Source organism: Aythya ferina (genome assembly GCF_964211825.1).
Source record: "Aythya ferina genome assembly, chromosome: 3".
Lineage (NCBI taxonomy): Eukaryota > Metazoa > Chordata > Aves > Anseriformes > Anatidae > Aythya > Aythya ferina.
In genome coordinates, this window is record NC_140298.1 from 10,289,297 (window position 1) to 10,305,457 (window position 16,161).

Genomic DNA, 16,161 nt, shown 5'->3' on the forward strand with positions numbered 1-16,161 from the left:
TGGTGCTGTAGGGCCCTGCCTCAGCCCAGCGAGGATGGCGTTACTCAAGCCCTTCCTCTGGGAGTGCTTCCACAAGCACATTTCTAACACAGCTTCTGCAAGTTGTTTTATGGGAATGCGGCACGACCACTCGGTGTGGATGACTTTGCCTCTCTTTTCTGCTGCACAGAGAGCTGGCAGAAGGATGGATGAAGCTAGAGGTGAACCTCCACATCCAGCTCCGAAACCTGCCGAGCAATCCTCGAATACATCAAGCAGCACACTGCAGGGCTCACTTCCTACAGAGAATATTCCAAAAACAACCAATTCAGGGCCCTCCCCTTGCTTAGAGCACACACTTTTTTGCACACACCGGACCAGCTGAATATTTATAGGAGAGGTTCGAGGTCAGGTTGCTGTGCTCAGCACCCTGTCGGCCGGTGCTGGAGCAGCCAGCTGGCAGGTGGCACCTCCCTGCCGAGCCAGCAGCATGGCCCCTCATGCACCAGCTGGCTTTCAGGGACACTGGCGGCGAGGGACCTGCAGTAAACCCATCCAGCCTGACACCCAGAGCCACTCGGCTGGAGTGAGAATGGGCCCTGACACACCAGCATTTAGGCAGAGCTTCACTTGGCAAGGAATTTTTGGAAACCATCTTTTCTGCTCTTTTCTTCTTCCCTGTCTCTTTTCACCACCCGAGGAACCCTTGGTATGATGGCTCCCTCCAACCCACGCAAGCCAGAGCCCGGTGTACAAACCCACACACCAAGCAGTTAGACCATAAGTCCTACATCTTCACCAATACCTCTTGTCTGATAACAAGCTCAGGCCTCAAACAAGATGGGGAAGAGCCAAGTGGTTAGGGGCAGGCGGTTTGCCCCACCAGCTCCACTGAGCAGATGAGAAAAAACACTTAATTAGCTAAATTTATTAATACTCTGCTTGCTTTTTTTTTTTTTTCTTCAGAGAGGATACAGCTACATTATAGAGGTGAAACATGACTTTTGATGATCAAGCAAGCAGTGATTAAATAAGGTTAATCCTCATTTTATATGCTAATAGGATATTTATAATCTCAACTGCATATCCAATTTAGCTATTTTATTTTCTGTTGTTAAGAAAGTATTTCTTATTAGTGAAAGAGAATACCCCTACGTTCACTGCAGATGCTATTTTAATTGGGCTCAAGTGCATTGTGTGTAATTAGTCCACTTCTCTAATATTTCATCTATAATTACACCATGAACAATGTGCTTAAATTTCAGAAGGGCTGCCAGTTTCTTTTCTTTTTTTTTTTTTTTTTTAATAAAACTGCTAATTAATTGGTGACCCTTCCCATGGACAAATGATTCATATTGTAGCCCAGCCACAGGGCTCTCAAAAGACTACCTTTTCAGAAGTTTGAACACCTTGTTTTGCCACACAGCCCCCGATGTGATGAGCATGAAAGCACCTCCACCACCCACCTGGCTTCACCAGGACCACCATTACAAGCCTCCTAATGAGATACTGCAGGGCAAGCAGGACTTTAGCAGCAATTTTAGATTATATTGGCTATCCAGAATGAGCAATGGGATGTTGTTTCATCCCACCCACCTAAATGCATTGCACCCATGACTCCCATTCTCCATCTCAGTGGCCCAGCTACTGCATCAGTGAGACAAAGAAAAGAAACAGCGCTGAAGGTGGTGCCAGCGAATTTGTTGTGATCCTATCAGCAGGACTGAAAGGTCAAGTCTAAAATACACTCTCCTGGAAAATGTCAGGACAAGGTGCTATTCGAAGGCTGAAGAGCAAGCTGAGCTCTCTCAGAGGAAAGCAGCGTAATGTGCAAGAAATCACATTTCCCTCTAAAATACCTCCAGTGATTTCACTGGCTTCACGCTGTGCTACCAAGCCTACCATCTTTCATGGAATATTACATGAGAAACAGAGGATACGACACTGGGGTAGAAACACAGTAGAAAAACAGAGGTGGTCGTGAAAATGGAAGACCTTCCCCCTTCCACACCATCACTCCCCCAAAATGACAGCAAGCCATTCAGCAAAAAACACGCTGGTATACATTTATATATATATATGCACAAAGTCATACCTGGTCACGCTGAGTGTGCAGGATCTTTGTCTTGTGCTCCTCAGACAATTTTTTTGCAAATGCTGCTCCATGTCCGTGCTTGGCATTTCCTTCTGGGAGGGCAGCTTCACAGGTGGCCCAAATCCAGCCCAATATTAGTAGGGAAACTGCAGACACCTTGAGGTTAAGCTGTCCCTCCTGGATGTGTCCATCCTTGGTTATCCCATCCCAGGGCTCACAGTCATAGCGGCCTCATCACTGCCAATCTCCAATGATTTATAAGCACACAGAAAGGGGATTCCTAGAAAGAAACAGAAGACACCAATGATTAACCTTCCTACATTCACCTCTCTAAAAACAATAGAAATTCAGAGAGAAAAAAACATTAACATCCAGAGAAGAGCCTTGCCCAGGAGGACAGACACAGGACTTGAGGTCTCCCAGGATCACATTGTCCCTTCCCAAAGCACCACCATGAGAAGCCAGCACTTTGGGGGCAGGTTTTTCTCCTCTCTGAAACACTAGCTACTATTTGGGGAAACGTTGCTTCCCCCCCCCCCTCCCAAAAGCCTGACCTCTTCCCATCTGCAGGAGAAAGTCAAATTGCTACCAGTCTGGCTCTGACACAAACTAACTCCTTCTGCCCAGAGTTTATTTTTCAAAACAAGCATTCCTGCAATATGCTGTTTGTTTAAAACACAGCATAAATGCCAGTAACCCAACATTCACAGGGAACAGCAACCAGAGGTCTCCCGCTTAGTGTTTTAGAGCTATTAAGTAAATCAGGGGAAAATTCCTCAGGAAATGATGGGGTTAGGCCTGATGGGCATCCCTGGGTGATTAAATGCAACTTAATGAGGTCACGGGTGACAGATTTGGGTGCAGAACTGTTTAAACAGCGTGCAAAAAAATAGATGTTCATAGCACACAGGGGACTGGAATTGAGGCTGGTTGTATTATCCATGGCACAAAAACATGCCAGAAAAGGTGGCCTTTGTCCTGCCCACTGCCCATTCAAGCAGTGAGTGGAGATGAGGAAAGAAAATAAAAAAAAAAAAAAAGCAGGCAGGAGGAAGCAACAAGCTTGCTTTGGCCAACACAAAGTGGTAGCTTAAAGGTAAACAACTTTTCAGTGTTCTGAAATTTTTATTTTTGAATTCAGAAAACAGAAAAACTATGACAATACGGTTTCAGAGACCAGAAGGAATGGGGGAAAAAATGTTAAATTCCAGCACACTCAAGGTTTCATACCCATCCTTAAAAACTTACGCCACTGAGCAAACATTAAAGGGGCTCTCAGCTAGGAGCGGTCTGGATAGTGTCATGAGTCAAGGATGGCCCAGCATCACTTTGATTTCTTAGAGGTTAGAGAGGAGGATTTAAGTCACAACACTTTATTCCCACCCCCCACACACACACCATGTCTCTAATAGAAAATGGTTCCCTTGATCGAAGGAGCTAAATTCTGCTGTCATTCTGCAGGACTGTGGGATAATTACATTGACTTCATCTCAGCACTTCGTTCCTGCTGATATGCCTGTCAAGGACAGGAGGGGATGCACAGTGTCTCACTTTCCCAAGTAACCCTTCGACACTCACCCAAGAGGGGCTTCTTACACTCCTACCACTGAACTGCCGTGGAAAGAGGACCCTGGCTGGCAACCCACCAGTGATAGGGCCTCTTTGTGGAAAGACAAAAGGGGATTTTTCCCTTTGTCACCCTTAGTCTGTGGCCAAAGGGGCTTCCCATCGTGCTCTGTTGGCCCAGAACTACCCACTGTTCCTTACCAAAGAGCAAATGGATGGCTATAGGTTTTCGTGTGTGGTCAACAATGATGCAATATATCCTCCCAGTTGGCAGCAGCCCCCCTTTTTTATTTATTGTGCTATGTTATTAGTTATACAATTCACCTGGTAAAGAGTGACTTGCATTCACTTGTGAAGAATGAAGATTTTACCAGTTGACTATTTTTTTTTCAAAACTAGAACCCATATTAGTTGGAAAGGGAAAGGCCAAAGGGAAATTATTGCTATTTTAGACAGCAGCATAAATTTTCTTCCTATTTTTAACCTAGCTTTTAATTTAATAAGTTTTATGACCCTTATATTAAGTACATATGTTTTACAAGACATTGTGTCCCTTGAGTCACCCTGAATTTGCTCTACTATAGCAGAGTTAAATGAATGAATACTGTGTTTCTGATTTCAGCTCACCCCTTATTTGATCCTTATATAGTCAATAAACCCTCATAGAAGCATGGAGCAACTGAATTAAGCAGTGTGCCAAAGCTCTGTTTGTGAACTCTCTGTTAGTCTTTAAAAGGGAATTAGTAAATTGCTATTCTCTTATTCAGACCCTACTATACCACTGCCAGGTTTCACATGCTGTTTACAAGGGATAAATGGGGATATTAATAATACTTTTGAAGCTATATGTCACCAATTTTATTTTCCATATGAAAATTCAAAAGGATGGCCAAGTTTTTCTTTTCTTCCCCCTACCTCACTGTTCCACCCTCCCAAAAAATTATTTTTTTCTGTTGTTCTTTGAAAACTTAGAAAAAACAAAAAGATATAGTCAGCCCTGTGCAGGTTATAGACTGTTAAAAAAAATAAAAAGCAGTTTTGGAAGGAAGATGGGATATCTTTTCAGAAAATAAACATGTAAACAAAGGCCAACCCTACTTTCCCAATGTAAGTAATCCTTTCACCAAAACTGGGGCACATGGGTGACTGCAGAATCAAGCCAAAGGGAAAAAAAAAATGCATTCTACAATTGGAATAGAATCAAATTGGAAGATTAATCAAATTACCTGGAGTAGATCCCTTTAAAAAAATAGGACCCCCCCCCCCCCCCTTATACCCAGTGTCTGCAGAGAAAATAAGCAGGCAGCAAGATCATTCATGTTTGGGTGCATTTACCCTGTTTATTTAAGTAATGCTCTAGAGCAGCTTTTCACAACAGGTTTGCAATGGTGGCAAAACACAAAGATTAGAAAGGGATAGTTGATGTTTGCTCTGCAGCGGGAAGCATGAGTTATTGATTGGCTTCATATCAGCCTAGAGTTCCTTTTTAATATAATAAGATTAGTTTAGAAGGGTGTTTTATAAATCGGGTGGTTCTAATTTGATTTGAGTACTGGCTCTTAGTGACTTGCCAAAGTTCAGTAAATATGCAGAGTATAGTATATGCACTTTATCTTTGTGTATTAGCTATGACATAAACACAGAGGGGAAAAGTCAAATTTTATACATCAGAAAATGGGTTTGTTGCCAGACATTATAACATTGCGTATTTAATTTAACTGATATATGTTAAAATGGGAAACCAAATTCAATGAGCTGTTTGTTTCTTTCTACAAATACACTTACATCAATGACCTCGGAGGACATGACCTTAAAATGTAACTAGATGTTTAAAAGAACCTCAAAGATCTATATAAGACATTAATGTTTGTGTCAGAGGGCAGTATACAAGCATGTATATACTCAGCTGTCTATATGTCGACTGCTATATTTTTTATTGTTACAGGAAGCCAGCCAAAGTCCCAAACAGGAAAATTATCAGATTTTTTTTTTTTTTTTGGCATGGTCCTGTTTAAGACTAGAGGTATGACCTGAAGTTAGAACGTATTTTAGCCCTATTCAGTAACAATTTTGGCACCTTTTGCATGCTTTCCAATGCTAACTCTTGTTGGGGAGAGCAAGATCCCCGCAGAGCCCCATGTAGTGGCTAGGTACGGCGTGCAGCCCAGCTTTTGGTGGAGGACGGGACTCCTAAAAAAGAAGAACCAACCATTTTAACCGGACATGTGGAACTCCTGGTCACCTCCCAAGGGAGGAACCGATGTCAAGTTCTGCTGTCTGTCAGGATTAAGTGCCTGTTTGCTTTTTCACTAACATGTGGTTTGAGAACAAAGCAGCTCAAATCTCCCCCATTCTTAACAAAGCATCTCAAATTGCTGAGTAAAATTCCTTAATCCCCCGTCTTAATCTGAAAACACCAGCGCCACATGGTAACACTGAGGTCTCTCTTTGTCCACCATAGAGCACATTGACATAGATGTTTGATTTGGAGCTAACTTTTTTCTTCAGCAGCCTGTTATCAGAGGGAAACTCCAGGTGCTTTGTTCTCAGAGCAGGTCTGCCCAGGTAATTTTCTTCCTTATCTTTTCATTCCAAATGAGAAAACTCAAAACAAAGCAGCAGGGGAACAAACTTGCATGGTTTTTCAACTTCATAAACACAAGGGGTAAAACTGCAGGTGAACTTTTCCATCATACAGATCACGAGAAGGCATTTGGCAGTTGCTTGCCTTAGCTGTAGGCTGCCTGCTCGAGAGGGCAGGCCAGAAGACACAGTGGCTTTGGACAACTGTAACATGCACTCCCACCAGCACAAGCAAGCAAACTGGGACTAGAAAGTAAGCAAACAAAACACTGGATCCTAGGAGATCAAAGGTCTGCCTGGCCAGAAGTGACCAGAACTGGCTGACCAGGGGAGAACAGAAGTGTGGGACATTCCCCATGCACTGTCCCAGCCCACCCTGTCTGTGGGAGATGACACATGGGCAAAGTTCTCCATAAGTGAGTCAACCAAATATGCAAAAAATTTCCATATAAAAGTTAGGCAGATGGGGAAAAGAAGAGAGAGTTTTCACTTCAGTGATCTTTATTCCTCTTCTTTTGCTGATTTTAGTCGCTTCCTTTGAGGTTTAGCTCTGGAGGCCCACGAACTGGATTGTATGCTCTATTACCTTGTCCTGCTTTGATCTGTACTTGCCAAAAATTAGTTTGTGCTCCGTGTTCTCCTCCATTTCTGACCTCGGCAATGTGCGTGCCTGCCTTCAAGCTTTACTTCCTGGAAGAGCTCCAAAAGATCCAGAGTAGCCCCTCTAATCTGGGGCAGGTCAGCAGCGGAGTCAGGACTTTTATCCCCAAAGCCATAAGGGCTCCATAAGGAGCAGCAACTGACTATCCGTGAGGAAACTTGTAACACGCTTTCTTCCTCTCGTCATCAAATAGGACACCAAGAACAGCTTCAGAGGGTCTGCTCATGAAAAATAACTCGGGGTTTATAACCAGCAGCAGTCAGCTGGAAAGCATAACTCACTGCTAAGCTGTTTATGTGCAGCTGGAGCAAAGTGGTGTGAAACAGAGCGTGTGGGGCAGGTGGGTACGAGGAGGTTGGACTCGATGATGGACTCTTGAGGTCTCTTCCAACCTAGAAATTCTGTGATTCTGTGATACACAACGGGCCTTGCAGAGCCCTGATTTCTGCTTGCCCTTCAGGTTGACTGTTTGAGACAGAGCAAAAGAGACTATCAGGGGTGTGTCCTTTAAGATGCCAAGGCCAAAGTTTGCAGTTTTAGAAAGTCAGCTGCTATCTGAGCAACAGTATTTGGGAAAAGATCACATAGACCATCACACCATCATGCTGAAAAGCTTGGTGATGTAATAGGTTTTCTAGAGATATGAGATAGTTCTTGAGACTGGAGATGCAAATGCTGGCAAACATTTCCTCACCTACTACATTACCTCGAAACATTGCTAAAAAGCAGTCCTAAGATACTTGCAGGAGACAGCAAATTAAAAATAACTAAAAATCTATAGAAGCTAAAGAAAAAAAAAAGTGGGTACCTACATCCTCTGAGGATGCCACAATCAGCTCCTGAAATTCGCTCTTAAGGATAAATCTCGGGAATCTAACTTCTTAAATTAAATAACAGTGACTTTGCAGGCATGCAGACAGAAAGAGTCCAGGACAACCTTTCTCACAGAAAAATTTCAAATGGGGGTTTACAAAGTAACACTGTCTCTTGAACTCCCCTGAAGAGGTGGTTGCAAATAAAGCACTGAGGTTAAAAAGCAGAGAGCAAGGTACACACACACATGGGGAGTTAAGAGACTGGGATGGATGGGAGCTGGCAAAGCTCAGAGAGGACAAAAGACCCTTTAGTACAGATGGGGATGACTGATCTCACGCAGAGTCAGCACAGGTCAAAGTCTTGGAAAAATAGATTATTAGGGAACAGCATCCTCCAGAAAAAAATTCCCCATTACTCCTGTGGGCAATGAGATTGCACACTTGAACCATGAGCTAATGGCAGGCTTTTATCAAGCTGCTCCTGCAGAAATGCTAAGATACTCGAAACAACTCATTAGCCAAAATTCCTCCATCACCACGGTGAAAAACGTGCCTGGAAAACATAGCCACAAAAGAGGCATTCCTCAGCTGATGACAAACAGGCAGCTGTAGCTGCTGCATGCCTTCCTGGACCCAAGTGGCAACAGCTAGTGGCCTCAAGAATTAGTTAGCTCTCATTTATATCAGTTGGAAGCAGTGTCTCCACCAAAGTCAATATAGTTTCACTGGGGTAAGTGAGATCAAATTAGGCTCGATGTCCACAGACCTGAGTGTATTACTTGCCTTAGGGCAGGGGAAGGAGAACAAAGGGCTCATATATTGGTATCTGTATTTGGTCTGTAAAGTATTGCTCTCTCTCTTTGCCCGCTGCATCTTTCAACAACTGGCTATGTGGAGTCATACAATTAAAAAGTCATTTACGTTCAAGATTCCCATGCCGCTGATATATGTCCTGTCATGGCAGAAGAGTGTAGCTCTCAAGCAGAGAGATTCAAGAGCCGCGAGAAGGTGGCTACCAGCTAATATCTCCTAAGGTTAAAGAGAAAAAAGAGACATGGAACAACCTGGAGGTGTTACAAGAGCTTCGTCAGAGCCAGCTCTAGGTATGAGCAAAGCTGGTAGCTGGCAAACCTGACAGGGAGATTGAGGCTCTGCAGTGTTTCCCATGTGCCCTTTTCCCTGTGTGCCACCAAAGGCTGGCTGGTAGCCCCATTGTGACAAATGTAGTCAGGGACATGAAGCACCAACTTTGAAGACTCAGTACCATAGCTTCATCCTTTATTTGTAGCCATAGATATCAAAGGTTTTACGTTTGCAGTGCACCAGCCTGGAGTGTAAAACACCCTGGGTGATGCCGGTGCTGGAGGCCAAGTCCTAGAAAGAAACTGATGAGCCTGGAAGAGGACAGCCACCACCAGTAGGGACCCAGCCGTTCTGCAGCACCACCAAGCCACTATCCTGTAGGAAGCTCCCTGCAGCCCATGCCATGATCCCCAATTTCACTGCCTCTTTTTCCTCTTTCTACCTTTCCCCACTTTTTATTTTTTAAGAGGATTACTGCTGCACTATCCCCACCAGCTCAGGGTAAAGCACATACATGAAACCCTATCTAGGAGTGCAGGCACACACAAACACACACCCCTTTTGCCAGCCATAGCATTTTATAGCCCGTGGGTGAGTAATAAGCGAGGGTTCAGTATCTGCCTCATGGTATGATACAACATTCAATCACGTTAATTAAATTAATATGTCCTGCGCTAATGAAAACCACAAAATACTATTTTGGTGTCCATGAGCACATATATTTTGATAATATCAACTTGTCATTCTGATGTTCCTTTCTTCACCAAATACTAGCAATGTAAACATATCTAACACCACTTTCATCGTAACAAAGGAAATTCTGCAACAGCACCAGACTGAACGCAGGCTGACTTGTGCAAGCAGCAAGCTCCAGAAATTCAGCCATACCAAGGCTCGCTGAGCCTTCTACAAATGCTCCTCCTATCTAATCTTTTTAATCTACTTTTAAGGTATATTTTTGGCTCATGTTTTGTTTTAGTTTATTATTATTATTATTCTTTCCCTGCGTGATTAGCCATCCAGGAAATGTTTAAATTACAAAATCATAAGGTTTAAAAGATTTATAGATCAAATTATATTAACCTAATGCAATAGGCCAGCCATACGGAAATTAGAAGTCTTTATATTATATTTTGGTTATTAAATTGCTCCCTTTATACTATTTAGTTTGTTTGTAACAGTAAGATTTTGCTGTCTGATGTCAGAACCCACAGAGTAACCAAGCAAAAACAAATGACTTAGTCCTTGGTTCAAAGAAATAATAGGTTACTAGCATAATTAATTTTATGTTTAATTACTGCAGAATGAAACAATCCAACAATATCCAATCAATCCTCAGAATGACAGAACAGAAGGTCAGCAGTTGCTAAGTCAATTGTTTTGAAAGAGAAATTTATGTCAGGTTCTCTTTTATGTGCTGGAGAAAGAAATTGGATAAAAGTGGTCAAGCAAACGTTAATTAATTGTATAAATGTAATCCTGTTGTCATGCAAAATCACAGAGACTCCAGGCGGAGTGTTCAAATTACTGGATATGCATCAATCAGGAACATCTAGACATGGTCTCCACTTAAGACAGCAGTAATCAAAGAAAGGAGAGCCAAATAAGAATGCGTACATGTTGGTTTCTGAACCTGCCTTCAGAAGCATGTTTGTGTGGGCTGACAGCCGTATAGAGACAGGTCCACACCACCCAAACTGCGACCCTGCTCGTTTCCTCAGTTGCACCTTGGAGACACCTGCTGCTGCCCTGCCCTTCCTCAGACTGGCGAGTCAAGCTATCAGAAAGGAGAGGTCGTACAAACCAAAAGCAGCAGCCTCTCCTCCCATGCACATTAGTCAGAGAGCTGCTCATTCCTACAGGCTTTTTCGGTTGGTTTTGTTTGTTTCCCTCTGAGCCTTCAGGCATTCAGCACATTTCCTTTTCTTACAGAACTACCTCTCAGGGCTACGTGCTTGTGCACCCGCTTCACCTGGGCACACCAGCTCCTGCTCCCTCTCCCAGGGGAGCTGTGCATTTTAGAGGCCTCACCTTCAGTTTCAACCATTTTTTCTGAGCATTGCTCATTAGGTGTTCCCAAGGTCAGGATTTCCAGGAGGGCTCAGCTGTCCCTCTGATCTGAAGCATCATTTTCATTACATCAGTCTCCTTTGCAGGTCTTGCCAACAGCACCAGAGGCCACTCTATTGTCACCTGTATCGTTCTTTAAAATCAGCTTAGGAAACAGACTTTGACAACCAGTTCTCTTATTCAATGATTTAACCTTCACCAGGCAGCTAGGGACCGCATCCAGGAGGACCTGGTGGCCCAGTCACCCATGCCACAGCTGGACATGGTTATGAGGGCTGGGAACCAAGGCTCACGCAGGTATACTGTGCGGGCTCTGATGTCTCCTCAAGATAATTTCTCACCATGCCACCTTTACCTCCATCATCTCAGCCTTTTATGAACCATTTTTGTGCAAAATCCAGCTGAGCGGTTAGCTGTGTGCAGGGCACAGGAGCACCGGGTGCTCTGCTTGTAGGTTTCCCTGTCCTCCCCATAGGCCAAGGACATGCTGCCAGTGGCAGGCAGGAGGGTACAGGGCTTTGATGCCAAGCACAGAAGCTAAATCACAGTCTTGCATGTGATGTGCTCCAATTTTGTCACCTCTAGTGGAAGGGGTCCCTGGGTTATGCTGGATGCCCCAACTCACGAGAGCAGATTTGCACATGCAACCAGTGAACCACAAAGAAGAGCCGTGCAGCAGCTCTGCAATGCTCAGGGCTTTGTCCTCAAGTGCTTAACTGGTACCAGAAAGGCACTGCTTACAACCATCTCCTTCTTGGTCCAGCTCAGCCCCACTGAGTGGCTGGAAACAAGGCTGATAAAGAAAGAAGACGATGAAATCTACAGCACCACATTGGCATTCCTAAGCCTCGTCCAGGGCCTGGCCCTTATTTTTCCATGGGGGATGCCAAAACATTTCCAGATTAAGCAAATACACAGCTGTATACTTGTTTAAAATGTATATATTACAGAAGGACCCAAAAGATGGCAACAAGTGGGAAGCATGCACCATCCCAGAGTCCTGGCATGGCCCCATGTGATGTTACTATGGTTATGCATGGCAAACAACCCTTCGGAAAAAGTTACTGAGCCTGAGCAGGGTCTGACTTTTAAATTTTAGCAAGGCAGCCAGTTTAAACTTCTGAGACACAAGTGCTTTAATGGTATAATGACAACATGAAGGTCCACTCAACTTCATTCTTCCGACTGTAACTTTGCAGCAGAGGCTGAACACAACTGCTTTCTGTACAGAGTGACACTTCGTACGGGAGGCAGAAACATTGAAAGTGATTGTTTCAAAACCTGCTCCTATTTTATGTTTCTGCTATGCTTGAGTCCAGGCTAAGGATGCCAGCATTACTAATCTTTGAAATGAGGGGGTTTACATTGGGAGTGTTGACATAACCTCAGCTACAGCAGAAAAAGAAACGGTACTGGGAGATGGAAATGTATATTTTTGGAAATAGATTTCTTTCTGACAACCCTATAACAAACAAGTGAAATTTTAATACTGTGCTTCGATGAAAAATGATCTGCTGAATAAACATCAGGCTAATTCATAAAGAGCAAACTCAGCCTGTTTAATATTTCTTGAACTGTCCCAAAAATTCCATTGATCACTAGTGATGCTGTAAATAGAAAATTCCTGCAATTTTCAAAAGAACAAGGAGAATCTCATTGGGGTTTGCCTATCAAACTTTTAGACACTATTGAAGCTCCCAGACTAAAACATAATAAATCAAGTATGAAATTGTATAGAGTTGGGCTGAGCTAGAACCTGTGATTATGCAGTCTATTCCTGGGATTTTTTTTTTTTATTTTTTTTGTCAAGTATTTTGTTTCTACTTAATTACCATGTCTTCCACCAAAAAGTCAAACACCCCTCCCTTGATCAATCAACTATTTGGATGAAAGTGTACAAATACTTCATTAACAATTAAACCGTTCTCCAGTTGGGTTCTGATGTACGATGCTGCATTTTGCTCCTTAGAAAACTAAACCTATGTCACGCATAATGTTATAATAAAGTGTCATACTCTGGGGCTGGGTCTCCACAGGCCCCCTGCTATACTCCAGAATTTTAGGCATGGTTATGAAAACAGCAAGATGTCAGATATATTGTATTAAGTACATCTTAGGGTGAAAGATCAAATGCTTATTCACAAGCATTTATATAACCCTGAAAGTTGAGGATCCTTCACTGCATTCTTCTTACTTTTTTTTTTTTTTTTTTTTTTTTAAATTCACTTTTTTTTCTGGATATTTTCAATCTTTGCTTTGCCCATTCTCCCTTGTAACCAACCCTATTCTCTCCCCAGCTAAGAAGCCCCGAGGCTGCTAAGCACCCCAAAAAATCAAGAGCTGCTGGAACCAAGCATGAGAAGCAGCCACATGCCTCCCATTTTAAATAAATGCACCTTTGTTTCTCTGACCGGTGACTCTGCCCCAAGACCTGAACCCTCCGTCCCAGGGCGCCAGCCGAGCTCAGACCTGCAGCTCACTGCTCAGGCTACTAGCAGCTGGTGAAAAGCCACCTTTATTTCCCCTCTCGCCCTCTCTTCAAAGCAAGCTGCTTCCCACTGCCTTGCCCATGATCCTGCCTTCCCCTAGCACAAAGTATTGCAGGCTGCAAAACAACGTGGCAAACCAGGCAGGCTGCTGCAGATACCTCGCCTGGGGATAAAACACCGATAAAATCAAGGTAGCTTCGGTGAGGGGCACTTCACTTGGATCAGCATCTCAAGTTCAAGCTGATGGGGGGAGTTCAGGATAATTTCACTTTAGCCAGAGTTAAAACTCAGGCTGTTCAGTTGCAGTGCTATTTTAACCCAAGCTAACATCTTTCCCACACTCCTCCCTTTTAGCAAAGACATGCCTTCAGCTGACAAGTTCTCCTTTATTACAACTTTTGTCCTCCTCTTCCCAGAAAGAGCTCTGGGACACAGCAACATCTGTCCTTCCCCCTCTCTCCCCCCCCCCCACTTAAAAAAAAAAAAAAAAAAAAAAACAGGCGGGTGAGGGGGGAGATACCATTTTCACAACTGACCCAGAATCTAATTCCCCTTGTTGCCTTCTTTCTTGCCCCCAAATCCCACGCTTGCCTACATGAAAAGTACTCTTGGCAGTTCTGTAAAATAAGAAGAAAGGAAAGAAGAGGATGATGTAGATGTCTGAACCAGCCTTGTTGCACAGAAAGCAAAAGTTTGCCACGTTACTTTTAGTCAACTTTCTGCGCTAAGAAATGACACAGCTGTGACTTGACAGAGGCTGCAGCAAGCTTGTTCATTTTTAAGTGTTGCCTACTGGAATCACTTAAAACTTCTGCTTCGTTCTCTGTATGCAAGCAAGAATGAATCTCCTCACAAATGTTAAAAAGATTTGCATATTTACCGTTGGGAGCTGCTCTGTTAATGCCTTTGAAATGCAGATGCATAAAGTCCCCTGAACCATTCCCAAAGCCAGCATGGCTGTGCTCTCCATCACTTACCACAGAGCCTTATTCTGGACCTGCGTAAGAGCTGAGGTAAGCATAGTTTGTACTACTTCAGAGATTATCAATTTACTCAGGAACATGCATACCAAACTCTTTCCCTCCTCTGCCATGCCATCCAAAGTTTCGCACAGATCGGTGCCTGAATCTTTCTGTTATCAACCCTTTTTCTACACTTACACAGCCAAATCCCAAGTAAATACGTATGCGTACACACATGTGCACATCACACTTTCATCCATATAACAGCTCGGCTAACGTTCTCCACCACCACCCCCATTCCCTTCAACTGATTAGAAAAGTTTATTTTAATGCATGTCTGTCCCAGGCTTCAGCACCATACCTCAGTGAGAGTGATAGGCCAGCATACCTCAGGCTTGGTTTATGAACTGACAGCCCACTTCCACTGACACAAGAAAATATGACCTAGGCTGGTTTTAAGCCACTGATTGTCAGATCACATGTTCAATATGTCATATGGAGTACACTTCATTAAGGACTGAATTACTTTACTTGTAACATGAGCTAAATTAAAGTCAATGTCAAGCTGCATAAATCACCAATTTAAATGTATCACTAAGTGCATTGAAACACTCATCATCACCCTTTGCCCTAAAATAACCCAAAAATCTGGGCTTCATTTTTCTGCATTTTAAGGATGACAGATAGGAAATTTTTGTTCTTTGCCAGGGCTCCCAACTTCACTGCGAAAAACTACTGAACCTCTAAGGAATATCTGTGGCCCACCAGCACCTCTCATCAGATGATGCCTTCCATGGTGCTGGGAATTCAGAGCTCACACGGAAACAGCAGCACACAGAACACCCATCAGGTTGTCACAGGACTCCTTTGTTAGTCTGACAGGGTGGAAATTTGGGATCCTGCCTGCTTAAGAAAGGGTACAGCAAGGGACAATCCTGGGAACACTTGCAGTCACCAGGGCAGTCCCCCTTGGGGCAGCCCCCAGTGACATGACTCAAGTCAATGGGGTATCGCAGGATTTAGGCAGACAGCTTTCCCACTGAGATGTTTTTCTATTACCAGAGATGGAAAAAAAGCTTTGTGAAAAGGAAGTGGTCAGTAGGAAAACACGCACCAGTGCCCCATCCATAAACATTCAGGACGCAATGCTCTCCTCTCAGAGCTATTCATTCCAAAGCTGAGAATTGATTTAGGTCTCTTAGATCCATGCTGAAATTTTGGGGAAGGCACTGGCTGGCCAAAACCATGGAATATGTTTACAGATGACAATGGGTGGCAGAAACAATTAGTACGAAGGTCCAATTCTCCATACCCATTGCCCAAGTCAGGAAAATGCCTCTGAAGTCCAAAAAAATACACCATTGTAAGACTGGTGAACGCAAGCAAAGAATTAGACTCTAAATTGCTTCTTCATATTTATTCCAGCTGTTTGAACAGTGGATTAACTTCTGTTAAATAAGTAAACTAAATTTACTTATTAAAAAGTAAATAGGACTTGTCTGTTCTTTTCAATAGATCTTTCATGTGTTTTAACTTGAGAGGAAGACGAGAAGTGAAACAGCGAAGAGGCGTTTTCTTCTGGTCTGTTTGCCATCTGGATCTCTCTAGGCCCTGGCATCTGCAGGATAGGATGGAAAAAAAATCAAAGTATTCCTGGAAGGAAGACGAGGCTGCTACCTAGTAGACAAATGGGAGAGAATCGAAGAGAAGGGAGAAGGGGAAATGTGAAGGGGAAATGTGAAACTCATTTATTTAGCCTCCTAGTGCAGATTTCTTAGCATGCCCCTTAACTTTCTGTGATCTCTTTGTTTTCTTGAGTATGATGATTTTCATGCCTTCTATTCTTTTTTCCTCACAT

The 16,161-nt window shown here is 43.3% G+C and overlaps 1 protein-coding gene across 8 annotated transcripts in view; it reads right to left on the minus strand.

Moving 5' to 3' along the window:
- The window catches only part of LOC311434714 (uncharacterized protein), a 54,228-nt gene that overhangs the window by 22,021 nt on the left and 16,046 nt on the right, over positions 1–16,161 (minus strand). For 4 of the 8 annotated variants that reach the window (XR_014691660.1, XR_014691661.1, XM_084515040.1 and 1 more), the window contains one exon: positions 2,075–2,354. The gene's annotated coding sequence lies outside the window, so the exon portion shown is untranslated. Of the gene's footprint in view, positions 1–2,074; positions 2,355–2,443; positions 2,569–2,628; positions 2,659–14,664; positions 14,727–15,645; positions 15,922–16,161 lie in introns of those variants that run through there. The other 4 variants (XM_084515036.1, XM_084515039.1, XM_084515038.1 and 1 more) reach the window with 4 other exon arrangements.